Source organism: Echeneis naucrates, unplaced genomic scaffold (assembly GCF_900963305.1).
Source record: "Echeneis naucrates unplaced genomic scaffold, fEcheNa1.1, whole genome shotgun sequence".
Lineage (NCBI taxonomy): Eukaryota > Metazoa > Chordata > Actinopteri > Carangiformes > Echeneidae > Echeneis > Echeneis naucrates.
In genome coordinates this window covers 312,501-334,167 of record NW_021780168.1, presented here as the reverse complement: position 1 = coordinate 334,167, position 21,667 = coordinate 312,501, and the positions used below count along the sequence as shown (strand labels likewise).

Genomic DNA, 21,667 nt, shown 5'->3' with positions numbered 1-21,667 from the left:
CCCGGTCAGGGAAAGTGTTTTTACTGAAAAATACAGATGATTGAAAAATTTAATTATTTTGAACTCTCTCGAAAAAGCTTTGAAACGGTGATGAGTCTGCCTACAGACAGGAGGTGACCACTGTTGTATCACTGTTCATGTAGAGCAGCTGTGTTTTATACTGCAAGCAGCACTGAGTTTCTAACATTCAGGAATTGAAATCCCAGTCTTCCACAAGACAGGCAGAGATCTTATCCGCAAAGGGGTTTAAACAAAGAACATCCCTGGGTGGGCTTGAACAGCCGAACACGCTGACCGATTGCACCACAGAGACATGTTGAGACATGCTGAGAAAATAAAAGTGATGAACTGTGGATGGCAGCCTGCTGTTGGTCTGACTGAACAACGATGCAGAAACAACAGACAAAGTCTGTTTTTCTCTAAAACCACGTCTGTCAGTCAACGCTTGTGCTCCTCACAATTGTGTGCCACTTCCACAAAGGTTGAAAGCTGTGCTTCCTCACAACAAGAAGGTGCCCTGTCCTTTGAGTAGAAAACTATCCAGACTGCAAAATGCTGAGTCACAGGAGCATTGCTGTGCATGGTTGTTGTGGCCGAGTGGTTAAGGCGATGGATTAGAAATCCATTGGGGTTTCCCTGCGCAGGTTTGAATCAGATGGTTTCTGTTTTCATCTGCTGCAGCAGCTCAGAGCCTCTGTGGTTAGGTTAAGGTCCAAAGAAGATGTAGATCAGTGGTAGACGTTCATCAAAAAAAAAAAGGCCACTCAAAGCAGAAACACTGCTCAGGCTAAAGACCAGACCGTCTTCAGACCACATGTTCAGGTAAACATTAACAGGACGAGGTGGCCGAGTGGTTAAGGCGATGGACTGCTAATCCATTGTGCTCTGCACGCGTGGATTTGAATCCCATCCTCGTCGGTACATATTTGCCCATCAAAGTGAGTCCACACACAAAGACTGCCTGATTAGATGGCACAGAGGCTCAAAATTTGCATTTCTTCACACATGTAGCGTGGACAAGTACAGGTTGTTTCCATTTTCCAAGGATGGCGTAGCAACATTTCTACATGTCAATGTCTGTTATATCTATAACATCTAACATTACGCGCAAGGCACTGCTGGGATTTGAACCCAGGATCTCCTGTTTACAAGACAGGCGCTTTGACCAGCTAAGCCACAGCACCACTCTGATGTACATGTATATACAGAGGATCTGGTAATGGAAGTGGGTCATTTCCCATCTGTGTTCTTTGATCTTATGGTTAGCAGTGTGGACTTTGAATCCAGTCATCTGAGTTCAAATCTCAGTGGAACCTCTGACATCTGATTCAGTGTGATAGTGATTAAGAATAACACCCAAAATAGATGCTCACCGACCTCTGTGGTTAGGTAAAGGCCCAAAGAGGATGTAGATCAGTGGTGGACGTTCATCAAAACAAAAGGCCACTCAAAGCAGAACCGCTGCTCAGTCTAACATTCAGACAACAAATTGACAACAAACATGACGAGGTGGCCGACGACTCTCTCCTTCATTGCTGATAGATACATTAATGTGAGCAGTTAACTATCCGTCTATTCACACACAGTCGAGGTCGCTGCATGCTGAGGTGGCAGAGTGTTTAAGGTGATGGACTGCTAATCTACTGTATCCTGTGTGTGGGTTCACATCTCTCGTCTTCTGTGTTCAGCTGTCCATGTTGCAGCCTGCTATTCTAGGTAGAGTAATCCTAAACGTCTGACTTCAGGTCCATATATCAATCAAACCTGTTGAAGTTTAATTCAAAGGTTATCTGGATGTGTTGTATCTGCTTTCAGAGTTGTTGTCAGGTCATTAAGATTAATTTTCTATGCATGACTTTAGCTCTTTGGAGAGACGGCAACAAGAGAAGGCCAAAATAAGGAGCTTGCAATTCCAATACCAGTTAGTCAGCAAAATATGATGAGCCAAGTCCACTGTGACAAATAACAAAGGATTTTCTTTAGCATAAAATAAACTGTCACATGAATGCGCTGTGTGTAAATAATGAGATCCTGGGTTCAAATCCCAGCAGTGCCTTGCTCCTAATGTTAGATGTTGTGGATAGAAAGGACTACATGGAGAGCACAAAATATAAAATACATTTGTCCCCAAAATACACATTACAGCAGTAGAGGTGAAAGGAAAAGCAGCTTCCATCAGAGGTGGGATTTGAACCCACGCATCAAGGGGGAAAATGCAGAAAGATAAACATGAGCACACACTGAATGTTCCTTTACATTATGAGACATTACTTCAGCTGGAAAATGTCAGGAGTTTTTCAAGCAGCACTGATTTACAGGAAACAACGAACATGGGATAGTGAACAGCTAGCTATTGCTAAAAAGCTGTTAGCAGAGGATGGTTTCGATCCATCGACCTCTGGGTTATGGGCCCAGCACGCTTCCGCTGGGCCACTCTGCTGTAAACCACCCCAGATGGGACTCGAACCCACAATCCCTGGCTTAGGAGGCCAGTGCCTTATCCATTAGGGCACTGGGGCACAAAAAAAAAATGGGAGGAGTCTTTGATCTCTTTGATGTCATTAGAACCTTTGTGACATCACAGAATCAGCATCTCCTTTGATGGTTACTGATGGAACAGGAAAAGGTCAGATCCTGATATAATCTTGTGAATCCACAAGTATATAAAAGGACACAGCACTCTCTCTGACCAGTCAATGAACTGCACAGTCTTCATGTCTCCCAGCAGTTCCTTGTTGCGAAAGTCAGATGTTGTCGAAAAAAAGTACTTGTGGGTTTTCATCAGCTGTAGGTCACAATGATCAATAGATATGACAGACAGAGTTCTCGATGTTTTACTGTTAATCAGTGCTGCTGAAAATCTCATGTAGTGTGTATAAATAGCAGAGGATGGTTTCGATCCATCGACCTCTGGGTTATGGGCCCAGCACGCTTCCGCTGCGCCACTCTGCTCATTATGTTCAGTTTACAGTGTCCTCTGGAGTTTTGTGTAATTTCTAACCACCACATCCACTTTCTCTCTCTTCCACCTGCAGTCTATCTAATAACCACCAGGGCTCCACTGGTTGGAAAATGAAGTCAGAGTGTATTGAAGTCTATGGGGTTTCATACAGACAGAGAGGAAGAAATCAAATTTTGAGAGGTTTCATGTGGCCAGTATGGGGCTTGAACCCACGAGCTTGGCGTAAACCGAATATAACTGGCCAGTTACCAGGGTCATGGACAGGCCAACCACTGTCCATGACTTGTTCTTAGAATGTGTTAAACAATGTGTGTGAGTGTTGTTGTGGGTGTGTATCTACTGTAACAGACCGACTGTAGCTGAATAGATAGAACGGTTTCATCCTCCTCCTGGTCTGTAGACCAGTTCTATAAATGTTATCTTATAATTCTGGTCATATTTGGTATCGTATTGATTTTAAATGGGTGTTTTTTCTGGTTTTTAATATAACGTTAGTAAACACATTTTCTGCCATGCTGATGATACCCTTCCTGTCACTGACCATTTTGAAATCTTGAATTCAGAAATCCATCCCTAAGACTTCCCTCTCCTTTGTACAGCACAAATTTACTTTGAGATAGTGTGAGTTTAAACCAAACTAAACCACATTTTGGATGCTAGCACGCTGATTGGTTGTGTGTCCAAGCAGCATTGAGTTTCTGACTTTACACACACTGAATTTACAGACAAAACAAAATTATCCAGGTTTACCTGAGCCTATTCCTGAAGCAGACAGTCGAGTGAACGCACCTCCATTATGCAACCAGAAAGAGAACCAAGGAAGCCTCCTGCAAAGCTGCTCTGAAGTCTGTGAGTGTTTGTAGAGCATTCTGTACCCACGTGGACCAGGAACCTGAGGAGCTACTCACACTGGAACACTTTATTCAGAACAGTTTTAGATTTAAATAAATAATTCAAGATTGTACATAGATTAAAGCTTAGCAGTGGTGGGATTTGAACCCACGCCTCTGAAGAGACGGGAGCCTAAATCCAGCGCCTTGGACCGCTCGGCCACACTACCACTGCAGTCTCTTTGTGTGAAAGTTTGTTAATTGCTCATGCTGATGTGAATCATTATTTTCTCACTTTGGTTTCAGGTTCCATTTTTGTTCTGATCTCCTATTTAAAATTAATAATAACAATGAAGAACCCAGGTTACAGTTTTTTTCTGCTCTCCATCTGATGTTCTTTTCATTTAGACTCCATGCAGGCTGTTAATGATTAATTTGTTTGTGTGTGGGTATTTTTTTCTGAGAATGTCAGATATTTGTTGTCCATAAAGAAAGGATTCAATAAAGATCAGAATGAAAAGGAACATTTCCTCCAGTTTGTCACGCCCCACCTGTCATGTCTCCATTCCCCACCAGTGGGGTGGAGCCTACACTTTAAGAACTGCGGCCCTATAAGCATTCAACAGCATCACTGAGTCAGGAGCAGCACAGTGACAACTGTACACATTACTGGAGAAAGTGATAAATGACATTCTCCATGTTTTCCTGTAAATCAGTGCTGCTGAAAAACTCCTGACATTTTCCAGTAAAAACGTATGTCTCATGATAGGACATCCTTCTAAGATACTGTGACAGGTGAACCACCAATCTGTCTGATGACACCACTTGGATGAGAGGCCAAATGTCATTTACAAACAGTTTCTACTAACAGTTACTAACAGAGAGCTCTTGACTTGTTTTGTGGCAAACGATTTTCTTTAGCATATAATAAACTGTCAAATTAATGTCCTGAATGTGCTGTGTGTAAATAATGAGGTTCATCAAAACAAAGTCACAACCAGAGCTCAGGCTGTTGGTACACAAACAAAGAAAGGCATACTTGTGGATTCACAAGATTATATCAGGATCTGACCTTTTCCTGTTCCATCAGTAACCATCAAAGGAGATGCTGATTCTGTAATGTCACAAAGGTTCTAATGACATCAGAGAGATCAAAGACTCCTCCCATTTTTTCTCATGACCTCCACCATAGAGTGCACTCTGTTAACGAAGCTCAAAAGGCAATCTTGGTTCTGCCATACAGCTTTTGCTTGCAGTCTCTGGACTAGAGAAACAGTTGTTGAGTGTTTGTTGCTGTGTTGAGCAGATGAAAATTTGGTGATTGCCCTTTTTTAACAGGAGACAAACTTTGGTAAGAGTCATGATGGGACCTCTTGCACCCAAAGCGAGAATCATACCTCTAGACCAACGAGCCATTAGCTGCAAGTACTTGTCTGTCTAACATAGCTGAGTTATATGTAACAAACTTAAGTTTCCAATGAGGACTCTGCTAACCATGTCTATTCAACGTGCTGCAGCTGCCACATTCATGTAGCTTGTGCAGAAACAGTTTATTTCATCAGAGCCATCAAATCCAGCATGCAGGGGATGTAGTTCAGTGGTAGCTCAAGCTTCCTTTGAAGCTGCTAGCTATGTCGCCAATATCAATGCCTGACCATCAGGACTTACCAAAGTTTGGTAAGTAAGCAAATATTCACCGGAGCTCAGGTAAGAACTCTACAATTGTCTTTTCTCTTTTTGCACATTAAACTGTGAAACTTAAGTTTGCTACATCTAACTCAGCTGTACTCAGTCAGCCTGTAAAGATGATTCAGTAACAGCTGAGTTTTCAGTCCTAACCCTTGATTGTCAAGCAATCATATTCCCATTTTATGCAGATTTTTCATCCACAAAAAGTTGTCAGGAGTGGGGTTCGAACCCCCCGAACTTTTACCTGAGTTGAGCAGATGGAAATTCGGTTGACTGCTTTGTACAGGAGATAAACTTTGGTAAGAGTCATGATATTGCCAACATAACACTAAGGGCTCGTCAGGGATTTGAACCTGGGAGCTCTTGCACTCTTAGCGAGAATCATACCCCTCGAACAACGAGCCATTAGCGCCAACTACACACTTTTTCTGAGGGGGAGAACTTTCAGGTCATCAAAGATCTCACACAGAGCATAGATCATACACTTCAACATTTATAGTTCAGTCAGAGAACCAAATCTGCAGGACAACCACAAGAAATGACAGAAAAACCACCAATCAGGACTATTCATCAACAACAGGATGATGTTCCTTCTGTTCCTCACAGGGAGTTCACCAAGATTGAAACCTGCCATGTCCAGCTGTCTCTGATCACTAACATCATTGGCTGGATCACATATCAATCAGATATTTCTTTAATCGGACCATGTGCTTTGACCATCAGGGGACAGTTTGTTCTGTAACATTGCTCACAATATTTAAACAAAAAGCCCCATATGTATTCCAAAGCAGCCCAATTTCCATCTTGCGAAACCCAATTTCATCAAAAGAAGCCCAATCTGGCAACAAATTAGAGCAGTTTAAACAGAATTATCACATAATTTGTCCCTCACCTGTCTCTGTGACACAATTATCAATGTGTTCGGCTGTTCACTGAAAGGATGCTGGTTTGAGCCCACCCAGGGACGTGCTTTGTCTTATCCACTGGAACTTTAGTCGACACATGGAAGATTTGATTTGGAGAAGGTGTATGACCGGGTTCCCAGGGATGTTCTGGAGTATGGAGCCATCCCATCACTATATGACAATAAGCTTCCCTTTCCCCGAGACAACTACAGGGTGTAACAGATGTACAGCTGTGGTGAGGACGGGTTACAGGTCTGTAGCTGGAGGACTTTGGCACCATCAGCCTGAGATCTACAGGATTTTGGGATCTCAGGAAGGAAAACAAACGTAAAACATAAATTGTAGACACACACAGGTAAACTGCAATGGCCGGGAATCGAACCTAGGTCAACTGCTTGGAAGGCAGCTATGCTCACCACTAAACCACCATTGCATGGAAATGGCCAAAATCACAGCCCTTTTTTTATGGCTCAGAGTTTATTGAACGTCCTACCTGGAATACTCTGCAGGTGCATGATAACATATTTATGTCATGGGGTCAGTAAAGAACTGACTGGGAATTGAACTCAGGCTGCACAACCATTTTTATGGACTGAATTTCCATCAAAGGCTCACATACTGAATTAGAACGCTGTCAGTGGAAAGAATAGTTTAGCTCTGACTTTTGATTGCACATCCGGTGCCAGTAGATGCATCTGTGAATACAGAACACCACTAAAATACAGTTTCTCTTCTCCAGATGCTGCAGGTAAAGTTTTTAAATACAGGAATTGATGTTTTTTTCAGTTTGTTTAAGTGATGAGCAGGAACTCCACTGAGAGTGAAGCACTGGTGGGGTTTGAATGCAGGATGACCTGTGACACGGACCAGGAAAGTTGGCCTAAGATGGAACATCTTAAGTGGAGAATGTCCAACGATACATGAGGGGAGAAAGATGTGCGGCATTAATGACCTGGCAAACCACATTTGTCATTCAGTAAGACATTTCCAATCACTTGGAGCAGATTCAAAGGAACCTGTTCAAGTCAGAGAACACTTCCTTAGCTCTTGTTGCCTGAACACAACATTGAGCAGTCCACTGCAGGAACCTGCTGAGTTCTGACTCCCCCCCTTCAGATGAGATGAGGAAAAAAAGAATGTTCGTACATAAAGAAGGTAGAATGTTCAGGCATATAAAAAAAGAATGTTCATATCCATAAAAAAGGAAAGAATGTCCATGAGAAAGAAAGAATTCTTGCGTATATAAAAAAAGAAAGTTTGTGTATATAAAAGAAGAATGTTGATGTCCATAAAAAAGAAAGAATGTTCGTGTCCATAAAAAAGGAAAGAATGTCCATAAAAAAGAAAGAATGTTCGTGTCCATAAAAAAGGAAAGAATGTCCATAAAAAAGAAAGAATGTTCGCGTATATAAAACAAGAATGTTGATGTCCATAAAAAAGAAAGAATCTTCGCGTACATAAAAAAAGACAGAATGTTCGGGTATATAAAAGAAGAATGTTCATGTGCATAAAAAAGGAAAGAATGTTCATGTCCATGAGAAAGAAAGAATGTTCGTGTATATAAAACAAGAATGTTGACGTCCATAAAAAAAAGAAAGAATGTTCGGGTACATTAAAAAAAGAAAGAATGTTCGCATACATATAAAAGAATGTTCTTGTATATAAAAAGAACGAATGTTCGCGTACATAAAAAAGACAGAATGTTCGGGTATAAAAAAGACAGAATGTTCGGGTATAAAAAAGAAGAATGTTCATGTGCATAAAAAAGGAAAGAATGTCTATGTCCATGAGAAAGAAAGAATGTTCGTGTATATAAAACAAGAATGTTGATGTCCATAAAAAAAGAAAGAATGTTCGTGTATATAAAACAAGAATGTTCATGTCTATAAAAAAAGAAAGAATTTTTGCGCTGTAAGAAGACACCAACTTTCTTCCAAAAGCTCAACCAGCTGCTCCAGCTGAGGCTTGAACTCACAACCTCTGCATTACTCTGCAGGTTACTGTCAAACATCGCCGCTGGCCGATTGTGCCACTGGAGCCTGTGATGTGTTTCTGCTAACACACATCACAGGAGCACATCCAGCAGTAGAAGGTTCAGGTTTGAACCAGCTCGAGGGATCTGCTTTCCTGTAGCTTACTTCCTGTGTTTAGTTCCAATGTTTACTGTTTACTCTCCTCCAAATCTTTGGTCACAGCATCCAGGTTTCTCATAATGTGACATGGGTGTCATTACTGCTGTGAAGGTGGTAGTTTGGCCAAGCGGTCCAAGGTGCTGCATTCATTCTGCGGTCTCTTCAAAGGGTCAGTTTGAATCCCATCTCTACTAATTACCTCTATTCCTCTGAATGTAACCTGTTTACAACATCAGTTGAGTGTGATGACTGAGCTCTTAGTGAAACACATCACGGGTTCTAGGTCTTCCACGTGAATGCCTTTTATAGCAGGCATTGCTTCTTAATGCTGAAATGAGAGATAAAAAGCTATGTCGGAAGTTTCAAGGTGCTAACATTTCCAAACAGTTTGTACTAACAGTTAGTTGAGGCTAAAGACCAGACTGTGTTCAGACCACATCTTCTGCTGCTAGCAAACATGAGGAGGTGGCAGAGAGGTTAAGGCGATGGACTGCTAATCCGTTGTGCTCTGCATGCGTGGGTTTGAATCCCATCCTCATCCCATCTGCTTTCAAAAACATTCAGATCTTTCAGTTTTTTTCTACACAAGACTCTTTGGAGATACACCAACAAGAGAAGGCCAAAATAAGGAGCTTAAAACTCCAATACCAGTTAGTCAGCAAAATATGATGAGCCAAGTCCACTGTGACAAATAACAAAGGAAAATAAACTGTCACATTAATGTCCTGAATGTGCTGTGTGTAAATAATGAGGTTCATCAAAACAAAACGCCACAGCAGTCAGAACTAGAGGTGGATGATGGAAACCATCCTCTGCTAAGAGGCGCCTCCGAAGAGACTGGAGCCTTAATCCAGCACCTTGGACCGCTTGGCCACACTACCACTGGGTGGATGGCTAAATTCATGCTGACAAGAGAAAGAGGGGTGACAAAATCTTTATAGTTTGTACTGTGTTTGGAGGAAGAAAATTTCATGATTTGGCAGGAGTCATGACTTTGTGGGATACTTAGGATGAGGTATCTTCAGCATACAATGAACATTAGTCTCTTTACTGGCGGTAACCCTAACCCTTCAGATTATGAGACTGATGTGCTGCCTGCTGCACCAACGAGGGCTGGAACCCAGAGAAAGTAAAAGAGTGAGATGGAGGAGAGCTGTCAGTGTTTCAGTATAAACATACATCATACAGCCCTGACCACTGTTGTATCCAGACAGAGCTGACATTAAAACAATACAAAAAGAAACTCCACCCCTTTATCATCCAACCCAACTGTAGCATGCACATTACAATTCCATCATCACATGCTACGGATATGAGAGTGGTGCTGTGGCTTAGCTGGTCAAAACGCCTGTCTTGTAAACAGGAGATCCTGGGTTCAAATCCCAGCAGTGCCTTATTGTTAATGTTAAGTATTGTTTAAAAAAGGAGTGTGAGCAAAGTCCAAGTGAAGCTCCTGCTGGCTATCAGAAGGGATTTAGAAGTGAAATGTCCTCGAAGTACTTCATGAACCAACATCAAAATGCTGGAAACACCGTGCTGTCGGGTGGCGCCGGTGTGTGTTTGTGTGTATGTGAATTCATGCACGTGAGAGGCGTTTGACACTCAGGTCAGAGTGGGCCGTACAAACATAGGCATCACATTTGCAGCATCTCAGGCTTGTTTTGTTGTCTCTTTTCAGACCCAGGTACATTTGGAGGTCTACCAGGTCCAACTCTCCAAATGAAACTGCAGAGAAACTTGCAGTGCTGATGCTGAGCTGCTTAAAGTCGCTCTCAGTGGAGTTCCTGCTCATCACTTCCTGTATTACAGCTTTTGCTTGCAGTTTCTGGACAAAACAAAGTGGTTGTTGCTGTGTTGCGCAGATGGAAATTTGGTGATTGACCGCTTTTCATAGGAGACAAACTTTGGGAAGAGTCATGATGGTCAGGAACTGATATTGGCAACGTAACACTAACCCAGAGGTCGATGGATCGAAACCATCCTCCGCTGTTTATACACACTACATGAGATTTTCAGCAGCAGTATGCCTTTCTTTGTTTGTGTACCAACAGCCTGAGCTCTGGTTCTGACTTTGTTTTGATGAACCTCATTATTTACACACAGCACATTCAGGACGATGGTGATTGACCCCGTGACATAAATAAGTTATTATGCACCAGCGGGGTGTACCAGGTAGGAGGTTCACTATCCAAAGTCTGTAGTATTTGAAGATGACATCATTACAATAGTCGCAATGCCATACTGAAGCTGCACTAGCTGAAGAGGGAAGATCTTCAGTCTTCCACCGTATTCACACTAGAGATGATTTTGCACCATCATCTTTGGAAGAGTTTGGTTCACATATTTTACAAGAGACTTTGTCAGGAGTGGGATTTGAACCAACGTCTCCATTCAGAGACCAGAATGCCCTTTAGTGCAGGAAGGAGCTAACCTTGAGTCTGGCGCCTTAGACCACTCGGCCATCCTGACATATGGACCTAGTTCAAGTATCCCCTCAGTGTAGTCATCCTACACTGAGGGATGACACAATCCCCATACTGGCCACAAGCAGCATCTCAGAACTTGATGTTGTTCTCTCCATATACTTCAATGCAGTCTGAGTGGAACTGCCCCCTGGTGGTCATTAGAAGTGCAGCTTAACTTATCAGATACAACAATAACACAAAGTTATAATGATCAGAGCAAAGACTGCAGATAGATCATTTCCTTTGTAACAGTTTAGTGATTAGTTTCCAGCTGGCATTGTGCAGTTGTGTCATGGTTCATTGGTTACAACTAACATTTTGTAGATCAGTTTGATTTGGTATATTTCATTAACATTTTGTTAGAGGCAGGTGGAAGGAATTTCAAAAGCTTTGTCACAGGTTCCTGCCATAATTCTTGGTGCCCCATGTTCAGATACTTGAACAGAGATGCAGATCACTGGACACATCACATGCAGGGCTCGTCCGGGATTTGAACCCAGGACCTCTCGCACCCAAAGAGAGAACCATACCCCTAGACCAACGAGCCCTTGGTGAGTGATTTTTTTTTTGTTACCGTTCATTTGTAGATATTACACATTTTAATTTCTGGTGATGGTGTCACCCAGCCCACCATGTTCTCTGAATGGACCTGAAGTGTTTGTCTCTCTGCTAGATGAAGACTTCATGAGGACTGAGACATGAGACTGCAACACTGTGCAGGGGAAGTTAGAAGTCACAAAAGGTTTATGGAAAGCACTTTTCATTTTCACATTATTAGACTTCTGGATCGCTGTCTCCTCCTCTTCCTATAAAAATAAAAAAACTGCTAACGCTACCACCCCATGCAGGGGATGTAGCTCAGTGGGAGAGCGCATGCTTTGCATGTATGAGGCCCCGGGTTCAATCCCCGGCATCTCCAGAACTTATCTTGTCTAAAACTTGGACAATTTTTACGATGAGAGCAGAGGAGCATCTGACGAAGGAAGTTCAACACAGCCGGGCTTTGTTTGGGTGAGCTGGCTCGACAAAGTCGAAAGCTCCAACCAGAGTATCGAGTATCACGACGGTGGTTATCAACTTGGTTTGTCGACCCAGGCTTTCCTCAGCAGGCTCTGAGCATGTCCACATAAAAAAGGGCTGTTTACAGGGACCTTTAGATTTTCAGTCCAACATTCTCCCAACGGAGCCATTTCGGGTGTTACTGTTTGTTTCACAGAACGTGTCAGGAGGGACAAGTCCCAGGCTCCAGTGGCGCAATCGGTTAGCGTGCGGTACTTATAAGACAGTAACTTGTGAAGTGATGCCGAGGTTGTGAGTTCAAGCCTCACCTGGAGCAGCTGATTGAGCTTTTGGAAGATTGGTATCTTGTTGCAAAAAGTTAATGAAGCTCAAAACACAAACGTAGTCATGCCAGAGTTCTGCCGACAGAAGCAACAACAAAACAAATTTTCACTGCTATGCAGATGAGCCCCACAACCTCTCACATGCTAAGCGAGCGCTCTACCATTTGAGCTAATTCCCCTGGGCTTTGGAAAAAAAGCAGTGAATAGTTCGAAGGAGGCAGACTGGGTACTCGGCACTAAAACAACATTTGAAATTTGCTTTATTTCCACTGCTAAGGAAAACTGCTGGGAGTTAAAACAAGCAAGGTTAATACTGTACTGAAGATCTTCCCTCTTCAGCTAGTGCAGCTTCAGTATGGCATTTTTACGATTGTAATGATGTCATCTTCAAATCCAACAAACTTTGGATAGTGAACAGCTAGCTGTTGCTAAAAAGCCATTAGCAGAGGTTATGGGTTATGGTTATGGGCCCAGCACGCTCCCGCTGCGCCACTCTGCTCATAGGACAACTGCAAAGAGAAGCACTTGTACAAAAGGACGTCATCAGTCTTTCTAATTGAAATGATCAGTGATGCATTCTAAGTTGTTTTTGTCAGTCAGCACTGCCCCAACAAGTAGCACTTACTGAATTCAACAGTCAAGTTAGTGCTCAAGTTAAGGTAACATTTGTGACTTTCAATTACTTCCTCAACCCTCACCCCCATATCATTGATATTATCTGCTGTCCTGGTGATTGAAGAAAAGAAGGAATGACATTCCTCATCTTTTTTGTCCAAATTCCAACCAGGACAACCCCAAAGAGAAGCACTTATGCACAAAGACTTCATCAGTGTCTTTGGAGTGGAGTGATCTGAGTTAGATCTGAAGATCTGAAGAAAACATGGCTCCAAGACTTATTGTTGTTTTTGCCATTTAACAATGAAAGGGGAAAAAGAGAGCAAAGAGAATAGAAACATTCATCAACATTCATCATGAATGTTGAATGTTGTGTTGTGTTGCAGTTCCAATGGACTCCCTTTTGCCCATCTTATACCTGAATGAAACCACTCCCACAGCTCCCTGTCTACTTGGTTTGGGCGGTTTCAATGATCTTGGTAATGGTTTGTAATGAAGAACACATTTAGTCCATCAGGAACAGACAACGATCCTCTTAAATTCATGAGGACCGTTAACATATGATGAGAGGACAGCTAACTCTGGTGATTAATGTTGCTGCAGCTGATCTGAACAAATCTTTTCAAAATGGCCATCTTTGTTGTTGTTTTTATTCCAACCAAAACTTTTTTCCACCAAATTGTTAAATAAACTCTCTGTCCTGGTTAATCCTTGGACGGAATGAAAAACATTTGAAATCACAAACTCTGCCCCAACAAATAGCACTTACTGCTCTGAAAAAACAAGTCTGTTCTTCAGTTGCAGAAATGTTGATGACAAATTCATAGATTTAGCTGATCTCAAGAAATCATTAAAAACGGGTCAAATTTCCACCAGAGCAACCTCAAAGAATTAGAATTAGAATTAGAATGTTTTTATTGCCATCATACACAACGTATAACAAACTTTAAAGACAACTCTGTGGTACAAAATATAATTATAAAATAACAAAGATAAAAGATGAAGTAAAAAATAAAATGTATGAATATATTTTCAAAAGAAGCCAGTAAGAATATATGTACAGTTGAGAATTAGCATGACTGTAGATAACGGTGGAAATAAATAAAAAAGTAAAAAAACAAAAAGTAGCTATTACTGAATTTAACAGTTAAGGTAACATAAGGTAAGAAGAAAGAAAGGACACATTGACAGAACCACTGTGCTTCATACCAGGACACAGCAGCGTGAATCATGAATCATCATGAATCATGTTCGGGAAATGTTTATGACAAATTAATGACTTTGGCTGATTTTAAAAAATAAATATAAATAAATAAAACATTTTGTCCAAATTGCAAACAGGACAACCCCAAAGAGAAACGCTCATGCAGAAAGGAATCAATAGTGTCTCTGACTGGTGTGATCTGAGTTAGAAGACATTGATTGTTTACTTCTTTATTTATTTTATCTTTGTCAGTTAACGCTGCCCCAACAAGCAGCATTTACTGAATCCAAGTGAATCAAGTCAACAAACACGTTGGATAATTAATTGTGACTCTGAACTTTTTTCCAGTTTGTTGAATAAATGTGTTGTCCTCCTTCAGCAGGAAGTTTCTGTGGTCTTGGTAACAGTTTGAAGAACAGAATGATCAGACAACGATCCTCTTAAATTCATGAGGACCGTTAGCATATGATGAGAGGACTGTTAACTGCAGTGATTAGAGATTAGGGTTGTGTTGTTGCAGCTGATCTCAAGAAATCTATTTAAAATAGCAAATCATCTTTTTTTTTTTTACTGAATTTCTGAGCAGGACAACCCCAAAGAGAAGCATTTATGTAGAAAGTTAACAAGCAGCTGTGTTGTGTTAGAAACACCAAACATGTCCAGAAAAGACAGACTGTTCTGTGTATTTCCCTGAAGAGCTGCCAGACTGTGTTCACACCTTGATTACTGCCATCACAGTTCACCTTTTGTGTCTTTCTTTTGTCATACCTTACAAAATTTTATTTGCTGGCACAGAGGCACGAATAGAAAAATGGCGAGGGGGGCGGTGACTTGGTTCCCATCATTCATATTAAAGAGCCGTTCAAGAGACTCTCTGTGATCTCTGTGAACATAAATCTTTAGCTCAGTCTTCTGATCCAAAGTCAAACACCTTGTCCTTTGGGCCATGTGGGGTCTGAGTGTGGCCCATTTTAATGTCCTGTTGTCAGTTTATTGTCTGTTCTTGTCATATTTCATTGCTTCAACATTCATCAGGATGAAGGCAGCATCAAGCAGCAGAGGTCAGTGTTGGCCATGACCTGATCAGATCCACCTTCTGTGGAGGAGATCGGAAAAACCTCACTGATTTCTGTAAAATGGACACAGTTTAGTCTGTTCACCTACACACAACTGCCCAACCAGGAAGGGACTTGAACCCTCAGTCGTCTGATCCGAAGTCAGACGCCTTGTCCATTAGGCCACGTGGTCACTGGGCCATGTTAATGTCCCATTGTCAGTCAGTCAGCACTGCCTGGATACAACAGTGGTCAGGGCTGTATGTTGTATGTTTATACTGAAACTCTGACAGCTCTCCTCCATCTCACTCTTTTACTTTCTCTGGGTTCCAGGCCTCGTAGGCAGCGTTTCAGTCTCACAATCTGACCAACGATCCATGTTGGTCTATGACGTTAACGTGTGTTACAATCAGAGAGAATTTACACTCATTCAACTCAAATCCAGGAACATCCCAAACATGACTATTAGTCCTGTCTGAGAGTTTCCTCCACTGACAGCAAACATACTGTATATCCATACTGATCACTGTGATCAGGTTTGAATCATCTCTGTGAGAATCCCACATGAAGCTGTCAGTCCTGCTGGATAGAAAGTAAGCTACAGGAAAGTAGATCCTCGAACTGGTTCAAACCTGAACCTTCTACTGCTGGATGTGCTCCTGTGATGTGCCTTTGCAAAAGCGTGGGACAATCAGTTCTTATATGACAGTAACCTGCAACATGATGCTGAGGTTGTGAGTTCAAGCCTCAGCTGGTTGAGCTATTTGAAGAAAGGTGGTATCTTCTTACAGCGCAAAAATTATTTCTTTTTTTGTGGAAGATGTCACAGTACTCACAGAATGAAAGTCTTCCTTTGAAGCTGCTTTGAAGAATTTCCAAAATCACATGTGATTCAGATGTAAACACAAAGGCTGCCTCACTGTCACCATTCAGAGCAGCTGTGAAGATTATTGGTCATTCATTGATTGATTATTAATGATCAGCTCAGAACCAAACAGTGTATCTGAAGCACAGGAAAGAGTTCTGCTCTCCAACACTCTGATCCCTCAATTACTATGAATGAAGCTCAGGTAGACACAGGTAGATGAATAGTCCTACATTAAAACCGTGGATGGATTTCCCCAACAAGCCTTTTGATAGCAGCTGTAGAAGGTGCTGTGATCAGGTGACAGTCTCCTCTGGAATTGAGGGTTCAAATACCACTCCTGACAGTCTGTGCTGTTACCCAGCTTCTTTGTCTGAGGGCCTTCTGGGAAAGATCTTTGTTGTGCTTTAAGTTACATCTGTCCTCATTCAACTGATTCCTCCACTAACTGTTCGTAGAAACTGCTTGTAAATGACATCTTTGTACATCTGACTGACAGTTACATTTGGTTGTGTGAAAGTCCAACCTCTGTTCGGGACAGACCCAGCTCAAGAAGATAAATGTGAAACTTTTCCAGATATCAGGGCTCTTTCTGGCAGAGATCCTGGGGGAGCTCTGTCACTTAAAGCCCAGCGCTGCCTTACTTTACCGGTGACCTTAATAAATGTTTCAACTGTGAACTGAAGATTTCTCCAACTCATTGTTGGGCTTCCAATAAAGTATTTATTGCCCAACATGGGGCCTGCTAGTGGTAGGTCCATTATTGTAAAGGAGTTTCCCATACCGGGAGTCAAACCTGGGCCACCTGGGTGAAAACCAGGAATCCTGACCGCTAGACCATATGGGAGATGCAACTATGCTAGCATGCTGTATTTAACACATTGTAGTGTAGGTGGATGATAACATCATATGAGGGCGTTTTGATAGTGACCTGTATTTTAAATGAAATAAAGCCATTTTCTCTGACTGGGAATTGAACCCGGGCCGAAGTGGTCCAAGCATTCTAATGTTCATGCAGCCATTTTTGTGGACGATCCAATGAACCCTGTAGATCTCAGGCTGATGGTGCCAAAAGGACCACATCATCTGAAAAATCCTGCGATCTTCCACGAGAAAATGGCGTCTTTGACAGCCTTTTGGACACACAACCAGTCAGCGTGACGCATCCACCCTCACAATATTTCATGGCGTGGTTGAAAGAGGAGGGAGAATATTGGAAATGTAGGTAAAAAAAAAAAAACTGAGTTTGAATCTCACTCAGGTACTACCTTTGATGCCGAAACCCAGGATTGAACCAGGGACCTTTAGATCTTCAGTCTAACGCTCTTTAAGTCATTGCAGCTAATGGCTCGTTGGTCTAGGGGTATGATTCTCGCTTCAGGTGTGAGCGGTCCTGGGTTCAAATCGCGGACGAGCTCTTAGTGTTATATTGCCAATATCTTCCCAAAGTTTGTCTCCTGTGAAAAGCGGTCACCACATTTCCATCTGCTCAACACAGCAACAACCACTTTGTCTTGTCCAGAAACTGCAAGCAAAAGCTGGAATACAGGAAGTGATGAGCAGGAACTCCACTGAGAGTGAAGCACTGCTGGGGAATGAATGCAACATGTCCTGTTTACAAGACAAGACTTATTGATACTAATACATACTAAGCCAGCAGCCTGCCCATTGAGCTAATTCCGCTGTGCTAACATGGGAGAGCGTTAGACTGAAGATGTAAAGGCCCCTGGTTTTTGGCATCAGAGGAAAGAAAAGCAGCTTCTGTCAGAAGTGGGATATGAACCCACACCTCCAGGGGAGACTGCGACCTGAACGCAGCACAATGACTGCCTGATCAGATCGCATAGAAGCTGTCAAGTGGACAAACAGGAATTTTTGTGTTTCACTGGTAAGATTCAGGTTCCACCGAGATTTTCGCTGGATTCAGAGTCCAGAGTGCTAACCATTACACCATGGAACCCTGCAGGGATATGCTCATTATACAAACAAACAAATTTCGAGATCATTCAAGACGGACTTGAAGAAGCCTAGTCAAGAGTTAGACTCGTGTTTATATTCCTGCATTCTCAAATGGACACAATGATATTTACCATTTCTTCATCTTCAGCCTGAGTATCAACTGCAGCTACAGAAGAGGAAGTAGAAGGCAGAGGGCTGGACGCCAGTGTGGATGTGCTGGGGGCATGAAGGACCTCCACCACTGTGGGATCATCTTCCTCCATGTCATCCTAACTCAGATCACACCAGTCAGAAACACTATTGATTCCTTTCTGCATTACTGTTTCTCTTTGGGGTTGTCCTGTTTGGAATTTTGACAAAATATTTTATTTGTTTCTTGAGATCAGCTAAATTCACAAATTTGCCATCAACATTTCCTGAACTGAAGCACAGACTTGTGATGTGAGATGTGGTTGGAATTGAAACTTTCTGCTGAGTCTTTCTTGAGTCTGTTACCTCAGACCACTGAGCCATCCTGACACGTGTGTCCAGCTGCCAGTCTCTGGTGAGGAAACAGAAAAGTTAATGCTAGCTTTGATAGGACAGTGTCAGCTCAGAGTGGTGGGATTCGAACCCACGCCTCTGAAGAGACTGGCGTGGGCGATAATGCCACATGTTTCTGACCCCTGAAAGTTGCATCGAAATGTTTGGAGCAGAGAATGGCAGAAAGATGTCCTTGAAACGTCCTGGACACACAAACAATCAGCGTGTAGCATCCAACCTCACAAACTCTCAAGTCCAGCTTCTTTGTATCTTGGTGTATAGTGATGGGATGGTTCTATATTCCCACAGTGAGTTTGTGAGGTTGGATATGACCTTTCACTTCTGCATGAACACATGCCACAGTTCTGCAGATCAGCTATGGTGGTACTGTGAGGAACATTGTTTAATCAAATAAACACTTGGAAGATTCCTCATGGTTCTGCAAATCAAAGTAAAGATGTGGCATTGTGCATCAATTTGGAGAGCAGCAGCGGTCAGACAACAAAAGTGGTGTGGAGACGCTGACAACTTCCCCGCCCTGCAGGCTACTGATTAACTGATTAGCCTTGTTTATCTTTAGATCAGTACCCAGCACACAGACAGACTCTGTGGCGCAATGGTAGCGCGTCTGACTCCAGATCAGAAGGTTCAGGGTCAAAAATGCTGAGTCACAGGAGCATTGCTGTGCATGGTTGTTGTGGTTAAGGTGATGGATTAGAAATCCATTGGGGTTTCCCTGTGCAGGTTCAAATCAGATGGTTTCTCTTTTCATCTGCTGCAGTAGCTCAGAGCCTCTGTGGTTAGGTAAAGGTCCAAAGAGGATGTAGATCAGTGGTAGACGTTCATCAAAAAAAAATGTTCAGGTAAACATTAAAAGGACGAGGTGGCCGAGTGGTTAAGGCGATGGACTGCTAATCCATTGTGCTCTGCACGCGTGGGTTTGAATCCCATCCTCGTCGGTACATATTCGCCATTCAAAGTGAGTCCACAATACACAAAGACTGCCTGATTAGATGGCACAGAGGCTCAAAATTTGCATTTCTTCACACGTGTAGAGTGGACAAATACAGGTTGTTTCCATTTTCCAAGGATGGCGTAGCAACATTTCCTCTTTTTTTAACTCACATCAAAACTTCACAATGAAGTTACGGTCTAGTACATAATTTGATTAAAATCAGTCACGCGGAAGACCGGGGTTCGATTCCCCGATGGGGAGAGCACGTGTGTATTTCTATAATATGTTATTAACCAGAATGATAGAAGTAAACAAAATGGCCACACTCCCACAGGACTCCGTTGTAGTTCTCTTCCGGTCAGCTCACTAGGCTGACATGAACCACGTGACCACCCCGCGGTGAGAACAGGGAGTGTCCCAGTCTCTCTGGGACACTGGATCTGTCTGTCTGTATCCATGTCAGAAACTCTGAAACACTCTGAACTTCTTTAAAACACAGTGGATTTACTGATATGACAGAGTCCAGCAGTCAATCATGGATCATTATAGAAAGATATCAACTTTAATTCAAATACATTGTTGAATATAAACACAGAAATTAAAATAATCATCTGCAGCTTTTTTCTAATGTTACAATGAATGAAGTCAGATCACAGACTGTTGTGTTGTTGGTCTCTGGTCCTCTGCTCCAGGTGGAGGGTCCTTCATTTTGTGGAGGATTTCAGTGTGTATACAGATACAAATGCAAATAAAGATAAGTACATGCACCACAAAGGGCCTCTGATGTAATACAGAAATTGTCAATTAAAGCGAGGTATTGATTGAATCATTTTACTCCTGGAGATACTTTCACAGCTACCCAAGTCGTGAGAACAAACTAGCAGACAATTGGTCACCTGCCAAAATAAAAATATATATAATCACACTGTGCACGTGCAAATAACGATCAGTATATGCATCACGGTACCACTTCTTTTTTCTTTTAGAGAACATGTGCTGATGACTGGGGAATTAGCTCACATGGTAGAGCGCTTGCTTAGCATGTGAGAGGTAGTGGGGTCAATGGCCACATTCTCCACAAGACTTTAGCTCTTTGTTGGTGATACAGCAACAAGTGAGCGAAACAGGAGGTCCCTGGGTGGGCTTTGGAGTAGCAGCTGTCACTGAGGCAGCAGCTCCTCTTCCTGGGGTCCAAATGAAAATGCAAATCTGCAGTCAAACAGGACAGGATTGAAACAGGGACCTTTAAATCTTTAATGTAACGCGAAGTTACAAAGACAGAAAGACGTCTTTGAAGCCTCTTGGACACACAACCAGTCAGCGTGCAGCATCCAACCTCACAAACTTTAAACAATATTTAACTGTTTGGATGAAAGAGGAGGCAGAATACCTGAAATCATACCCCTAGACTACTTTTGTGGTGCTGACATAACATGATGTTCTATCTGTCACCATCTTTAATGGTCCATGATTATGATGCATATAATGATCTTCATTTGCACGTGCACAGCGTGATTATATATATTTTTATCTTGGCAGGTGACCAATTGTCTGCTTGCTCACGATGTCCTTAAAGGCAGATATTTAGGATAATTCTAGCAGGAATAGCAGGCTGCAACAGGAAAAGTTCCAGTCAGACCTCTCGCACCCGAAGCGAGAATCAAACCCCTAGACCAACGAGCCATTGACAGCAGGACATTTATGGCATTTAAAATGTAGTCAATCGTTTTCTGAGCATTGATCATACACTACAACATTTAGTATCCTTCCTAACCTATTCTCGCTTCTTGGAGATATTAAATATCTGTCCCAGTGGCCTAATGGAACTAACTGCTTATAAATGTCTCACTGGATCAAAAGCTTTGAGCTACGATAGGCTACGTAATTATTTAAGATTGAACATCTTACATTACTGACATCTGACATTACTGTTTGATAAATTTGGTGACAACTGCACTTTGGGTCCATTCGGAGAACATGGGGGGCTGTGTGACTTCATCACCAGAAATTAAAATGTCTAACATCGATAAAACCGTAGCAGCACAAATAAGAATTTTTACAGCGCAAACAAACGGTACCATTTCGCGTCCATTCGGAGTGGATGCTCACCATTTTGCATGCAATGGTGGTATAGTGGTGAGCATAGCTGTGAGCATAGCTGCCTTC

At 42.3% G+C, this 21,667-nt stretch overlaps 10 non-coding genes across 10 annotated transcripts; 4 read left to right on the top strand and 6 right to left on the bottom strand.

Moving 5' to 3' along the window:
• Positions 1-1,110: 1,110 nt before the first annotated feature.
• Positions 1,111-1,184, bottom strand: trnat-ugu (transfer RNA threonine (anticodon UGU)). Its single transcript has one exon. It is a non-coding gene; the product is annotated as a tRNA-Thr (tRNA).
• Positions 1,185-2,446: 1,262 nt separating this feature from the next.
• Positions 2,447-2,519, bottom strand: trnar-ccu (transfer RNA arginine (anticodon CCU)). Its single transcript has one exon. It is a non-coding gene; the product is annotated as a tRNA-Arg (tRNA).
• A 1,421-nt stretch (positions 2,520-3,940) lies between these two features.
• Positions 3,941-4,022, bottom strand: trnal-uag (transfer RNA leucine (anticodon UAG)). The gene has a single exon. It is a non-coding gene; the product is annotated as a tRNA-Leu (tRNA).
• A 2,725-nt stretch (positions 4,023-6,747) lies between these two features.
• On the bottom strand, positions 6,748-6,819 carry trnag-ucc (transfer RNA glycine (anticodon UCC)). Its single transcript has one exon. It is a non-coding gene; the product is annotated as a tRNA-Gly (tRNA).
• A 3,019-nt stretch (positions 6,820-9,838) lies between these two features.
• On the top strand, positions 9,839-9,912 carry trnat-ugu (transfer RNA threonine (anticodon UGU)). The gene has a single exon. It is a non-coding gene; the product is annotated as a tRNA-Thr (tRNA).
• A 1,546-nt stretch (positions 9,913-11,458) lies between these two features.
• trnap-ugg (transfer RNA proline (anticodon UGG)) lies at positions 11,459-11,530 on the bottom strand. The gene has a single exon. It is a non-coding gene; the product is annotated as a tRNA-Pro (tRNA).
• A 300-nt stretch (positions 11,531-11,830) lies between these two features.
• On the top strand, positions 11,831-11,902 carry trnaa-ugc (transfer RNA alanine (anticodon UGC)). Its single transcript has one exon. It is a non-coding gene; the product is annotated as a tRNA-Ala (tRNA).
• Positions 11,903-12,225: 323 nt separating this feature from the next.
• trnai-uau (transfer RNA isoleucine (anticodon UAU)) lies at positions 12,226-12,319 on the top strand. Its single transcript has 2 exons — positions 12,226-12,263; positions 12,284-12,319. It is a non-coding gene; the product is annotated as a tRNA-Ile (tRNA).
• A 4,521-nt stretch (positions 12,320-16,840) lies between these two features.
• On the bottom strand, positions 16,841-16,912 carry trnae-uuc (transfer RNA glutamic acid (anticodon UUC)). Its single transcript has one exon. It is a non-coding gene; the product is annotated as a tRNA-Glu (tRNA).
• A 2,511-nt stretch (positions 16,913-19,423) lies between these two features.
• Positions 19,424-19,505, top strand: trnas-gcu (transfer RNA serine (anticodon GCU)). The gene has a single exon. It is a non-coding gene; the product is annotated as a tRNA-Ser (tRNA).
• Positions 19,506-21,667: the final 2,162 nt, after the last annotated feature.